The sequence below is a fragment of the Chrysoperla carnea genome, chromosome 2 (assembly GCF_905475395.1).
Source record: "Chrysoperla carnea chromosome 2, inChrCarn1.1, whole genome shotgun sequence".
Lineage (NCBI taxonomy): Eukaryota > Metazoa > Arthropoda > Insecta > Neuroptera > Chrysopidae > Chrysoperla > Chrysoperla carnea.
Window position 1 is genome coordinate 24894437 of NC_058338.1, and position 13768 is coordinate 24908204.

The 13768-nt window shown below is 28.4% G+C and overlaps 1 protein-coding gene across 1 annotated transcript in view; it reads left to right on the plus strand.

Annotated features, from left to right (window-relative positions):
* Positions 1-13768, plus strand: part of LOC123293701 (ephrin-B2a-like) — a 331992-nt gene that overhangs the window by 234834 nt on the left and 83390 nt on the right. Inside the window, exon 4 of the mRNA XM_044874593.1 lies at positions 7203-7317. The gene's annotated coding sequence lies outside the window, so the exon portion shown is untranslated. The remainder of the gene's footprint in view (positions 1-7202; positions 7318-13768) is intronic.

The window sequence follows — 13768 nt, forward strand, 5'->3', positions numbered from 1 at the left end:
TCTTTTCTGAACATTTCTAAAGTTTTGAAACCATTATTAACTATGCAAGAGAAAAAGTATGAACAAAAATAAAATGAATAAGAAATATTTAAGTAATAAATTATAATATTGGATTAAAATTTTTGCAGATTCAATGCGGTAAAAACTGAGAAAATAATGTACATAAAGTATTTTAATATAATATTTGCATTATTAATGTAATTAATTATTGAAAAGTTTTATAAATACTATAAACAAACAATTTTTTTGTTTTGTTTAAGGAGGGTGTTATAAATCCAAAGCATGTCTGGTTGTTCCTAATATACACACGTCACTCTATAATTAGCACCTGTCAAATATAAATCCTTGATAGGTTCAGAAACGGATTAAGAAACTTTACACCCATGAGTACCATTTTTAAAAATTACCGTTCCCATTAGAAAATTCTATCCATAAAAACCTTATTTTATTTTAACTTTTTTGACTATTTCTTCAGACATCAGTTTATCTGAACGGTAATCGAATCTTCAACTTCTGGTATTCCAAATCAAAGGCCGAGTTGCTATTGCTACCAGGTGCATAGAAAGTTATATCTTTATTTACGGCTGTGACTCGAACATGCGTCAAATTTCTCATATAATTTTCCATAATCAATGAATAGCATCAAAAAATTGTATACTTTGATAAAAGGACATGCCATTTAAAGTCCGCAAATTTTGATATAAATAACGTTTACTTACATTAAAAGTATTTCATGTTACAATGTTACGGTTCATGTTTGAACCGGCTGGCTGAGAGGTTTTGGGTTCAAATCCAGGCAACGGAAGTGTGAACAAAATAGAGAATGGGACCGTAAATAGATCACACTGTCTCACTTGGATAAGAACGAAGTAGTCGACTCCACCCACATCATAAAATTAATTGTATATTCAGATGTAACAAATAAATAAAGAAAAAAAAATAATGATGTAGGCGGCTTCTGTTATAGACGTGGTCTGAGAAACGGCGGTTCAACCCCATTATTTATTATATATTTTTATTATTTTATTTCATGTTACAAGACAGAGTCCTGTGTCGTTCATTATACTGTAATCACAGTCTACATTTGATATAAGTCTGTTAACCATAGAATTCCCGAACCGCGGACACATACTGCGGAAGGAATTGGTTACGCTTTAACCAACTGAGCTACCAGAAGGGCGACTGTGTAAATATTACAATTGTGCAAATATTCTAAGAAAAATTTTTAGTGGTAAATATTTTCAATTATTCCCATTTAGAAAAATTTATACCACCCGTAATAAAATTTACTATAAAATTTTATGAGATTATTGATTATCCAATATACTACTTGACTATTTTAAAACAGGAAAAAAAAAGTACAGACATGGGTACGGAGCACACCCACATACAGGTGAGAATAAAATTACAGGAAATTAGTAGGAGTGACCATAGAACGAATGGATAAAAAGAGGGTGGTAATCAGCGAACGTTTACAGTCCATAGTGATTTACCTTTTTTACGATCAACCTAGTAATTTTAGTTATATAATCACATAGATTATCAATTACTCGGTACTATAAAATACCATTTCGTTTGTAAGTCTGGTACTGATTTTCAATTATTATGAAATTCAAAAGCAACGGTGGATAAAAGTAATTGACATAAAAAAATATAAAAAATTGAGAAAACACGCTTGATTCAAAAATACAATCCATTTTTTAAATTTTTTAAATTTTTAAAAATTTTTATTTTGTGTTTTTAGTCAAAATTTTAATAAATATATTTTCTAAAGATAAAATATTAATTGGATTCTGAAGATCAGTGATAATGACTTTACCACCTTTACCATTTAAATTAGTTGTTCGTAGTTTCGCGGGACAAAAATTAATTACTTTGAAACGGCAAAAAATGAACTAATATTTCGATTACATTACATTTTCAATCAATTATTCTTTCTTGCGTCCTTTTTACTTTCCTATTTTTTTCTCGTAATATGATCGAGCTAGGAATTAAGATTTTGCAGGTAAATAAATTTGAATTATAGAACACAATTGTTCGGATTTCGTCCATAGGTTATTTTGCTATTACATGTGCGAATATGATTGAACTTATAAATGTTATTTTAACTTCAACTAGCTTAGGAACAGTTTGTGGCACATCTCGTGATTACTATAGCATCACTATAATAGACTACGTATTCATTTTCAGTCATGTTGAAAATACCTTGTAATATTGGTTGCTAGGTTTTAAAATGTGATACTACTGTAACAGCCAAATTTAACGTTCTCTTATAATGAGACACCTTTAAAGGGTTACGTAATACATTGTCTTTTTAAGGCAGTCAAAAAGTTAGAAGACACATTTTGTGCAGAGCAATATAAAAGTCCATACGACCACGGTAAAGGGCAACAAAAGTCTATATAATCTTCAATAGTAGAGAAATGATTTTTGGAAACGGCCCTTTCGAATGGTAAAGTGAAATTTCAAAGTTTTTAATTAGAAATTTTTTAGTCCATCAATGTATGGAACTTTTTCATCTTGTTACATTGGAGAGGATTTTTTCCCCGATTTTGTAATTTGAGGAAAATAAAATTCATCATTCAAATCGGGACTAACCAAAACTCCTGTGTTGATGTTTTCAAATTCCGCATCGGTTTCGATATTTTATGCCGATTTCTTTGTATATGTTTTGTAAAATGTGAGCATACTATTAATAAACTTGTTCTCAAAGTTTGATTATCCTTATCCGAAAACCATAGGATTGGGACTCGAAACCATAGGATTGAGAAATACTGTATTGGCTGGCGGTCAATTTTGGCACTTTGAAATCATACATAGCACTTGTGTTGTATTTTTTTTTCAATACGCACATACAAGGATCTGATACAGTTTTATTGTATCAGATATTTATTGTATGTTTTATGTATTTACAGGTTGACTCCACCTGTCCTATCACTTCGATTTTAGGTTATTTGTCGGTGAAGAATTGTCTAAATTCATTTACAGCTGATATAAATCTTGCTGCCAGTAACAAAATTTGTTACTCGAACACAGCTACTCGAGTATGTCGTTCGGAAGTTTTATTTTATTTATTATGATTTCTTTAATATTATTATTTATTTGCAATACTAAAATATATTTTTAACAATACAGGGTTGTTCAGCAAGATATTATCACTTATATGTATCCGCCTATCCAAATGAAGTATATGAGGTGTCATAAGCACTCGCTAGGAACGCAGTATGTTACGAGACGTATTATGTATTAAATAAGAGACATGAGTTAAAATAAATTAGGGAATGGTAATATAATTTTTATTCAAGAGGTTATAAAAAACAAATAGAATCTTTTCCGCCTAATGAAAATCTCACAGGTCCCTAATAATAACTTATCGGTTTCATCACGATAATCAAAATCTTATATTTGAAAAGTGTCAACCAAATATGGTATCATTAAATTAAAATTTGTTTTAGTTCATATTCAATTAGCCTATAACCAGCGGACGATCAAGACGTTTCAATGAAACCTCATGTGTCAAATTATGATAAGTAGTTTAGAAGCTATGAAAGAACAGATGAACATACATACATACATTTCGGATAAACGTATAAACCTCCGTGTCGTCGGGGAATAAAAAATAAATTACATGCCAATTTGTAAAAAATAACTTTATAAATGACATTCACTACAATAGAAAAACATTCTTCGCTCCCTAAAAAGAGATATTCTATGATAGATGATTATATACATTTAAAATTAAATACTTTTAATACGGACATTACACATTTGATATTTTAATAGTAACTATATACGTTTTTAGCATTAGATAGATACTACGTATTATTATTATTATTATTATTATTATTATTATTATTATTATTATTATAACGACAGATACATATACGAATTTTATCAAAACCAATGAAGGGAGATAATAATGATGACATTATTAATTTTCCTATTTCATAATATTAAATGTCAAATATTATACTGTTGATAAGAATACTAGAGGTGAACGACGTCACCACCTCATCACCATCACAACTCATTCCATTCAATTCATTCTTGGAATCCATCATTCTCTTCCTTCCATTCGCTTGCTGCTATGTTCCAAAACTAACAAAGAACGACAACGACAACGACAACATAGAGATGATTTCATTTCAAAATAGTTATCAATAAATTTTATCGGAATATGTTTAAGTCGATGGTTGTTGGTGTACTATTTTTTTATAGTTATTTTCTTTTCTTCATGTTGTGAATGCTCGTAAAATTCTATGAAAATTACAACATGTTATGGTTTACTTATTTGAAGAATTTTGTTGAAAATTTTGTATCTGCTAATATTATAGGATGGTACGCTAAAAATTAAAACAAAGTCGATTATATTTAAAATTTTTGCTTTAACTTCTTTATCATACTTCTTCATCTAAATCAGCATTCCTTTTTTCCGCGCGGTATGCTTTAAAATAAAACTGCGATTCAAGTGTTTTCTGAAATTGGGATAGACTTAATATTTTATCTGTATCACTCAAACACCTTTGGTTCACTGTAATGCATCAAGTCTCTTGTAGTCCTTATTCCTAAGTTCACTATTTTTGTTGAATTTATCTCTACTTCTTCTTCTAGATTCTAAAATAATCTATGTTATCCAAAAAAACGCTATCGCTTAAAAAATTGTAAACCTTTCTTTTAGCTATACTTTTCAAGGAAGAAAACTCCTTCAACGTTTGACAGGGCAGAGAAAGTTTTTGATGGATTTTCTTCTTTGTTCTACGTAGTAAGTAGTTAACCGTTATCGCTTGTGTGTAGGTAGTTAACGCTTCAAGTAATTTGCCGAGCTGTTTGATTAAATGGCGAAATATATTCAGGCCGCTAGTTTAACGGCCCCGTTTAGTTACAAGTCTAAACTGTTAATTGAACGGTTTATTAAGCTAGTTGGCTGCTACTTTTACACAACTGATAATAAACTGATACATTTACACTATTTATACCTTCTACTGACTGAATATGTAAAAGTCATTGTACTTTTTTACAAGCTTTTATGTAGTTTCACCTGTCCCCGTGTCTGCTCCGGTCCGAATCATCCTAGATGCTTTAAAGTAAGCGTTTCCAAATGAAAAGTAGATTTTACAAAAAGTCTAAAACTATTTTGTACTGTTAACTACAATAAAAGTTTGTTCCGCAAAAAATGTTTTTTATTAAATGTTTTTTATTGATACAAACTAGCAAAAAACACAAATATTATTAGTGCATTTGTGTATTAGGATTTGTACCTTAATAAAAGATGTTACATTTCTAACAATTTTGTTCTTTTGAATTACACAAAAGTGACATACATCAAAAGAATAGCTTAAAATTTTCTACAAATCACTCTGTATATACACTTTATATAGTATAAGATCTTGTGTTGTTTGTTCAACTATAGAAAATTACATGACCACATATATCGCCTAGACGACGTCTGTCTCGTGTAATATACTTATAAATGTTCACTATATTCGTCAACTATTGTATTTTTCAGTTAAATTGAATATTTTAAGAATATAATATATCTTGTATGCAGTATGTATTACATATTACATATTACATTATATGTGTACTATAAAAACATTCATTTGCGTCTTTATAAATACAATCTTGAATTTGAACTACTAGACTTCTATCAAACCAAAGTGGCACTAAGCAAGAGATTACATATGTATGTGCACTTATATCTATACTCTCTTTTGCTCAGTGCCATTTTGGTTTGATAGAAACTACAAGTGAACTTCAACGTATTTACTATTAAATGTTTCTTATTTCGAAATTAAACAATAACAAAAGTTCGTCGTTTCTAGTCCGATAACTGAATGAACTGTGTCTATTATGTATGTTTAGAATCAAACTGCACAATAATATTAAAAAAGTAACAGTTATCTGCGGTAGTCTGGATGACCGTCACCAAATACTTTCAATGATAAAACCTATAGAAATTCTTGTGTGGTTTATAAGTCGAGCATTCGTTTTCAGAATGTTATTCTACTGAGAAGATAAGGGAATAATGTAAATACAAAAATCATTTTGCTCGTCGCCCAATAAAACACGTATTTAATAGTTTCTTTCGAAGTGTTTCCGCTACACGATTAAACAAAAATTATTCCATAAAATTTTATTTGTGTATTTTTCGGGCATCTTCAAAGAGAACGTCCCAGGGATGAATTTTCGTAGCGAATCTCAATTAATCGATTTTAAAACGGTAGTTAGCCATCACTCATAAGAATATAGACGTTTATTAAGCTCCATATACATACACATTCAAAGTACTCCAATCGGATAATAATATAACCATTAAATAATTTACGATTTAAAGTTTATATTATTATACCTATAAAAGGCCATTTTTAAGAGATATTTCCGTTTTTTATTAATGTTACTATTATTCCGTCAAGTGTTTATTCTAAACGCGTAAAACTTGTCTGGATAAAAATTTATTTTAAACATGTTTGCATTTATTTTTTACAAAGTAAATTTTTTTCAAAAACTGCGAAACACCTTGAAATTTTCTTTTATCCAGTTAGGCATAAATAATTCAAAGACAAGTAAATTGGAGTGACGGTGAACTTACCGATATCATTGTTCCTGGGAAGAGACTTAGTTCAATCTTTTCAAAACAATTAGGTAGTCATTGTGTGCTTGTTACTGTATTTGCCACATTTAGAACTTAAAAAATTAAATTAAAATTGACTAAAAAATAAAGAAGTTGCTATTGTTATTTGGAGACGGTGCCAGCCAACTTAATGTAGCAAACTGTTTTTTCACAGTTGTTTCCTTGGCTGAAACAGACTCCAAAAATAGCAATAATTGTAACTACATTATATTATCGTAATAATTTGATTATCGTAATAATTTGTGTTTTATTTCATTTTACTCAGGAGAACTCCGAAAATATTTGGTTTATTGTTTGTTATTCAGAAGAATACGTTGGTTTCATAAGCTGTTGGTTTCATTAAAGATAATGAATTTCAAAAATGTCATAGGTTTTTAAAATGATATCAAATATCTTTTTAAATTTGTATAAAATACAATCAATTTCAAAAAACTTGGCGATAATAAGTGTAATAGTAGAAAGAAAATATGACATTCAAAAACGCTACTTTTGCCAAATTTTCGTATAGAAAATGTTTACAATAATTTATACTATTAAGTCATAACACTACTTCTTGTTTCTATTGTTTCAGATGAAATATCGAACATCATAATCTACCTACATACACTTTATTTATTATAAATATTATGTTGAAACGAACGAATCATCTACAAGCTGCTAAAATTAGTAACATAGCTATAAGATTGGTAAGTACCGTTTTAAATTCATTTTAATTTATATTAATAATTGAAATTTTAATTACATTTCCTAAAATATTATATTATTTGTTGTGTTTGGTTTTTATTTTATATTATTTTATTTTTAAGAACAATGATGTTTGTTCTAAAAATATGAACTGAAGGTTCTTATCAAATAATTAATAACGAGGGAATTCACTAAAAATGCATCTTCAATTATTTATATTGTGGTTGTTCTTCTATATACAATCTGTTCATTTAATTAAACGTACACTAATTTCTTTAAGTATATACAAGTCAGTTAAAACTTATAACTGATTTAAATTAAAAAAAATAAATAAAAAAGCTCGATTAGTTAAATAAAAGCTAAATAGAAAAAACAAATCCAGCAGTTTACATATTGACTTTAACAGTTGGGACCCATTCAAATGTAGACCCACTCAAATCTTCCCAATAATGAGTCCCAACAGTTAAAGTCGCTGTGTAAACTGCTGGATTTGTTTTTTTCTTTTCAGTTTTATTTAACGCAGTCCTTAGGATTTTCAAATACCTATTCAAAGATGCCCCACCTACCAAAGTTCGTTGACTTTAATTTTCATGTCTGCATGTTTTGTCTTTTGTGGCGCTGCAGAGACTAAACGCGTGAGCTGATTTTAGTTCTCACGTTAATCAATTTGTCTATTTAATAGCCATTCAATGATACCCCACTTAACATAGTTACTGGACTTTCATTTTTTATTTTTCACAATATGACCTCTGATGGTCGCCATATAGAATTTTCATTACTGCCATATCTTCAGTGGCATTCGCAATTTGTCATGTTCTTTACAGTACTGGTCATTTGAGATTTCTAATTTTCGTTCCGATTTATCCTAACGACGCTGTTTCCTGAATTCCTGTGGTCTTACAGATAACGTTTTTTCTATGATTTAATTATCACTTCTAAGCAATACTACCGATTCTTGGCTGTACTTTTCGGACAATAAAGAAACTATTTCGATTTTTATATTTTTCTGTTGCTGATTTCATTGATATTATCTTTTTTCTTCTTAAGTATCCTTAATTACTTGTATTCAGACAGTTTCCAGAAATTTAATTAATTTATTTTTGTTATTTTTTTTTTTTAAATATTAAATACCTTTAAATCGTAAATTAGGAGACTTAATGCTACGAGAATACATGCAATTTTGATGAACAAATTTATTATTATTACGGCCAATTCTCGAGTAATAACGTCTGGAATGTTCAAAGAAAAACTCTCTCGTCGAGTTGTCGTAAAACGGCAAATCATGAAATGTGTTTCTTACCACTCGAAAATGTATTGCGTATTTCTTTATGCAAATCGAAAAACATTTTTTTGTCCATTTACCGCCGAATCGCCCAATACCCATTTTCTTTAAAAGAAACTTTTTACGTTTCAGTTCAATGTTTACACAATTTAGAAATAAACTATTAATTATATCGATTTAGCAAGTTGTTAAAAAATCGCTTTGTAAACAACCCTATGTGAAGGGTAAAAATAATAAAATGAAACCTAAAATAAAATTAATTTATATAGGCTAATGCTATGCATTTTTACTACCCTTTTTTATGTTCAAAACAAACAAATCGAAAATAATATTTGAATTTATAAATAAAAAGAGACGAGTAGGTAGCAGGGGTGTGTTGACTAAGTTCAGTTATAAAATAATGAGTGTCCCAATAAGAATGTCATATTTAATTTCGAAATAAAAACCATCGTTTATTTTAAACTTACAGAATTTTCTTATGAATGTGTAAAGAGTACATAAATTCCGGCTTATTGTGTAATACTCCGGGCCTATAAAATTTGCAGTCTACTTTTTTCGATTACAGTGAGTTTATATTGAAAGATATTTACAATTATAAAATATTGGTTTAATAAAGAATATTTTATTCAAACTTAAATCTTGAATTCTTGATTGGGACATCCGTTACATTCATACTTTACCCATATACATATACATTGATAGAAATTCTATGTTAGTATCTAGGTAGAAGAGAAATATCCGGTGTAAAAAGAAAAGATATTTTTAATATAAATTGTATTTTGTTTGAATATTAAACAATAATTTACATACACAAATTTATTAAAGAATTTTTGATGAAAATATTGATTATATTATAACAAACAATAAAGGAAATTATATTCGAAGCATTTATAAAATTGAAAAATTTTTAACACAAATTTACACAAAGCGATAGCTGTAGATGTGTGGAGTGTAAGCACTGGGTACATACATACTTATAATATGTCTATTCAAGTGTTGTGTCAAGTTTTACTTTTGTATGTTTTCAAACAAATATACCGTAACAAACAACAAACCTATGCTCATGGTTAGGGCCATTGGAGGCCAAACCAATAACTTTATGATTCAATAAATTACATGCAGAAATAAATTAATATACACAGCAATTAGGTCCGCAAAAAAAACTCAATATTCGCGATATTAATTGCTAGAGAATATTAATTTCTCTTAAATACATTATCAAGTTATTATTAAAGACATTCATTTGCATCAAACGCAGTTTAAATGACGCGGTATAGTATTGCTTTAAAGACTAACTTTAAGAGGGGGAAATTCCGTCTATTTTTTACGTCGCATAGATATTTTACTTGCCCCAAAGCACGAGCATAGTACCGCCGCACTCATACTCACGGCTGAATTCTAAAAATCCTGCAACCCTCGCTACAATGTACCAATTTTTGTATTTCGATTTTTGAGGTGAAAATTACAGCTTTTTATCAATACGATAATAATTATTGACTGAAGAACACCTTGGTAAAATATTGAAGTTTTTAATTAATATTAAAGCGTTGTTATAATAATTATAAATGATTTTTAAAATGTTTGTAAACAAGTTTATAAATTTATTCGTGAGCGAATATTTAAAATTAACATTTACATACTTTATGAAAAGAGATGGTTATACGAATATACAAATAATTTTTCATGCATATATTATTAAGATATACCTTTTAGTCCTTAGATATCGATCGAGCTTATTATGTAAAATACAGCAAGACAAGAATATGAATCATTCAAAAATAATCAATCTCAAAATAAATAAAATCGAATAATCAGAATAAAATGAAATCAATATTTTGTTCAACGTTGCGTAATATTTTGGGTCCATTTTGGACATGTAAATTTTAAACCTGCAGTACCATTAATATAAAAGCTGTCTGTAATCAAGTTAATAAGAAATTAATTAAAAAGTATCTTATTCTTATTCTAACATATTATAAATGTGAAGGTAAATTCGTTTGTTTGTTTGCTACGCTTTCACGCAAAAACAACTCAATGGAATTAAAACGAAACTTTACGATAATATAACTTAATATAACTCATACATCAGAATAACCTAATAATTGAAAATGTTTTCGTTTTAACCTTCAATTGGTAAAGAACAATGATTACGAAAAAATAAAAACTTTAAATGGACAAAACCTTGACTTTTTAATAAATATTCATGAACATCTCTACATGGTTCTATATTATATGTTTAGTAGTTTTAATTTCTAGAATTAACTGTGGTTAGAGTTGACCTAGAATGGCTTTAATGTCGAATAATAAATATAACTTTATAATTACAAATATTGGATTAAAATTGCGTTTAATAAACACGTACTGGCTACCTAAACATAAACGATTCCTATTCCAACCGTAACAGAATTTTTAATATTTTTGAACTGGTTTTTTTTTAGTGCAGTAAAATCGATTTAAAAAACCAACAACAGAGTGTGCATCAGATTCGCATAGCAAGTGATTCCGTTAAATTATCTTATCGTATATCCGAATATTCGAATTTTCTATTATAAATGAAACAGTAAAATATTATAATTGAAGAAGGAATGTGAAACATAAAGACTACTATAAAAAAAAGCATAACTTAAAAAATAACAAAATTTTGATTGTTTGAGTTTCTTTATAATTAAGGATGTATGAGCACGGTAGTGGGAGCACAAATTTAAAAAATATATATTTTCAATTTTGATGATAAATTGTATTATAACTTGACGATATAGGACGAAAAGTAAGAATACAATTTTTCGATACCTGGTGTAATTTTCAAAATATCGAAAATTTTTAGCCTTTAAATCAAACATTATCTTATAACACGGTAAAAAAATTTTTGCCGATATCACTATGTAGGTAATTATTGGCGTGAACTCCGTGAACTCATTAACAGGTCTTTTATTACCTTGGTATGTCACTATGTAACAGAATCTTTGAACACTTATCAATGATCGATGACAATATCAGGATCTTTAGGATTAACGACTTTATAATATCAATAATTCATATATTTCTGGTGGAGGCGCAGATTATATTCCATAATATTAACAATAGTTAAAAAATCTAAAAAACACGATCTTGAAGCTAGCCGAATTGAAAGTAGAAAAGAAAAATTTAAAAACTGCAAAGACACGCTTTTGTAACTAGCTGAACTAAAGAATAAAAAATAATTTCTATAAGTTAATATACAGGGTGTGCCTTTTTTTATGTCGGTATGTAAACATTGGATAACTTTGACATTAGTCTACCGTTTGAGTTGATTAGACATGTTTTTGAAACGTCCATTTAGTACAATTTTAACCATGTATCTATTCACACCGAAATAATGCGCCGAAATAGTAACGTTACAGTCGTTCAGTTAACAGGCATCATCTGACAACAGTATTAGTCGTTTGATGCCAAATTTCTGTTGAGCAAAGGTCATTGGGTGATCGTCAACATGCCCGACAGACAAACATACAGACACACACACATAGCGGTCAAACTTATAACACCCATTTTTTTTAGCTCGGGGGTTAAAAACTACAAAATTCATTATTACAAAACGGAACCCTTAAAAATTTGTCCGAAAACATTGTTGTGTAGTAAAATCAATAATCTACACTCACAGTATTATTTTAAAGCGCAATTAGATTGTATCTTTCATACAAAATACTATTATATTATATATGTATATATCTATGTATACTACATTTACATATTGTACTATTTTCGGTTAATTTTAGATTTTTTAAAAGCATCGTCTTGTCAATTGAATTTTTAATTCACTATTTTATATACATAACTATGAATAGTCATTTTCTCTGAGCATAACGACGACATTTCGACACTACACTACACATCCATCCAACTAACTATCCAACACGCTAAATAATAAAATTGCGGTGTGAATTACTCCACACGACCACTACATATTATGGATAAGTTGTAATGATACATCTGTATTGGCGATATCTCAGTGAAATTTTATTCTATAAAGCATTAAATACATCGGTATTGCAATTAAAAGATCCTGTAACATGCGTTATGCAGTTGACATTCTGTAGTGTCTAACAAATTCGGATAAACGTGATTGTACATATTTTTAACGTTTTATCCACTCATTAATTTATGCTAGTATTTGCAAAAATTTAAACATAATATTCTTTGAGTATTTTACTCCCGTCAATATTTTAGAACAAAAACAAAATAATCATATCATTTTCATTAATTGATATGATTATTTATAGAAAATAAATATACTTATAAGTTAGGTACCAGTAAGAATGCTTTCAATAAAAATTATAATATAAATGAGTCATAAAACAAGTTACAACAACGTCATCTGCATTTATTGAACTTATTATTAAACTTAATTAATTATGATTAATATCACAATTATTGTCACTAAAATTATTACACAATTGAATATTATGACATATTTTTTTCAAATTTTCCGTATTTATAGACCGTACAGAGCGGAATATCCATAAACTAATGAAAATATACGATTAGTACCGAAAATTTTCGATCGTAATATTTTTTTGCTTACATCGTCAGTCTCGTGATAAAAAAATTCTCATAATTGCTGAAGAGCTTGAAAAAAATATCCCTATTCCTGTATATCATAAATGTGAAAGTAAGGATATTTGTTTGTTTGTTTATTTGTTTGGTTGTTTGTTACGATTTCACGCAAAAACTAGCGAATAGATTTAAATGAAACTGTACAGTAATATAGCTCATATATCAGAATAACACATAAGCTATAATTTATAAAAATATATTTATAATAAAAAATTTAATTTATCTATTTTGATATTTCATAAACCTGGGTGAAGGAGACAACTTATGCATATCTGTCACTCAAGGTTATCAGACATACTTTTTACATTTAAAAAAAATTGAAAACTGATTAATTATTTGACATTTCATAAAACATGAAAGATACAATTTATGGTCTTTTCCATTTTTATCAGGTAATAAGGAGCCGCGGATAAAAGCTGGTATTTTTATAGACTTTAGAATGGTCGAAACAATCTGAAAAATTCTTAATTAGAATGTAAATAAAATTATATGAAGATAGATAAAGTTTCAACCACATGTACCATTTAAGCGTCTAGCTTATTATCTCTCATTCCGAGGTTGACCACTATTTGGCTTAA